This window comes from Trypanosoma cruzi (assembly GCF_000209065.1).
Source record: "Trypanosoma cruzi strain CL Brener chromosome Unknown tcruzi_1047053458947, whole genome shotgun sequence".
NCBI classification, from domain to species: domain Eukaryota; phylum Euglenozoa; class Kinetoplastea; order Trypanosomatida; family Trypanosomatidae; genus Trypanosoma; species Trypanosoma cruzi.
Genome location: NW_911890.1, coordinates 1 through 1,173, shown reverse-complemented (window position 1 = coordinate 1,173; position 1,173 = coordinate 1). Strand labels below are relative to the sequence as shown.

Below are 1,173 nucleotides of genomic sequence, written 5' to 3'. Positions count from 1 at the left end.
GGGCGGCTGCGCATCGCGTGGCGCTTCGCCGGGTACGACCATACTTGGCCGAGTGCACCACATCCCGTCCGATTTGTGAATTTAAGCGGCCACAGGCCTCGTTAGTACGGCGATCAGTGATGGCGCTGGAACCCGGGGTGCCGTACCCTTCCCACTATTTTTTTTTTTTTCCGCCACCGCGCGCCGCCAGTCGCTTCTTCACCGCGCCGGGGCGGGCGGTGGGTGGGCTCTCCGAGCGCGCGGGCGCCGCAGCAAAAAAGAAAAATTACTGACGCAGTTTCCGCGCCACATGTGGGGAAGCGAGGCGTCCGGAGGCTTCATGGCAAAATCCGGAAAAGGGCCTGCGGAGCTTCATTTTTAAATTTGTTCTTGCCTTTTTTCCTACCGTTTTTTTTTCTATTTTCATCATCTCCCGCGGCTCTTCCGTGGCTTGCCTGTCGCCGGCGGGCGGGCGGCTGCGCATCGCGTGGCGCGTCGCCGGGTACGACCATACTTGGCCGAGTGCACCACATCCACGCACTCCGAGGAAGGGCGCTAGATGCTTATTTTCCTTCTCGCGAAGACCGCAAGACCCTGGCACTAGGTTGAGGTGGCCGGCATCATCAGGTAGAAAAATCATTATAATTGTTTTTGCTTTCGCGATGCCGCCTGTCGCTTCTTCACCGGGCCGGGGCGGGCGGTGGGTGGGCTCTCCGAGCGCGCGGGCGCCGCAGCAAAAAAGAAAATTACTGACGCAGTTTCCGCGCCACATGTGGGGAAGCGAGGCGTCCGGAGGCTTCATGGCAAAATCCGGAAAAGGGCCTGCGGAGCTTCATTTTTAAATTTGTTCTTGCCTTTTTTCCTACCGTTTTTTTTTCTATTTTCATCATCTCCCGCGGCTCTTCCGTGGCTTGCCTGTCGCCGGCGGGCGGGCGGCTGCGCATCGCGTGGCGCGTCGCCGGGTACGACCATACTTGGCCGAGTGCACCACATCCCGTCCGATTTGTGAAGTTAAGCGGCCACAGGCCTCGTTAGTACGGCGATCAGTGATGGCGCTGGAACCCGGGGTGCCGTACCCTTCCCACTATTTTTTTTTTTTTCCGCCACCGCGCGCCGCCAGTCGCTTCTTCACCGCGCCGGGGCGGGCGGTGGGTGGGCTCTCCGAGCGCGCGGGCGCCGCAGCAAAAAAGAAAA

At 59.8% G+C, this 1,173-nt stretch overlaps 2 non-coding genes across 2 annotated transcripts; both read right to left on the bottom strand.

The window, feature by feature from the left end:
- Positions 1-30: 30 nt before the first annotated feature.
- Tc00.1047053458947.20 lies at positions 31-140 on the bottom strand. Its single transcript, XR_008254631.1, has one exon. It is a non-coding gene; the product is annotated as a 5S ribosomal RNA (M5) (ribosomal RNA).
- Positions 141-939: 799 nt separating this feature from the next.
- On the bottom strand, positions 940-1,049 carry Tc00.1047053458947.10. The gene has a single exon (XR_008254630.1). It is a non-coding gene; the product is annotated as a 5S ribosomal RNA (M5) (ribosomal RNA).
- Positions 1,050-1,173: the final 124 nt, after the last annotated feature.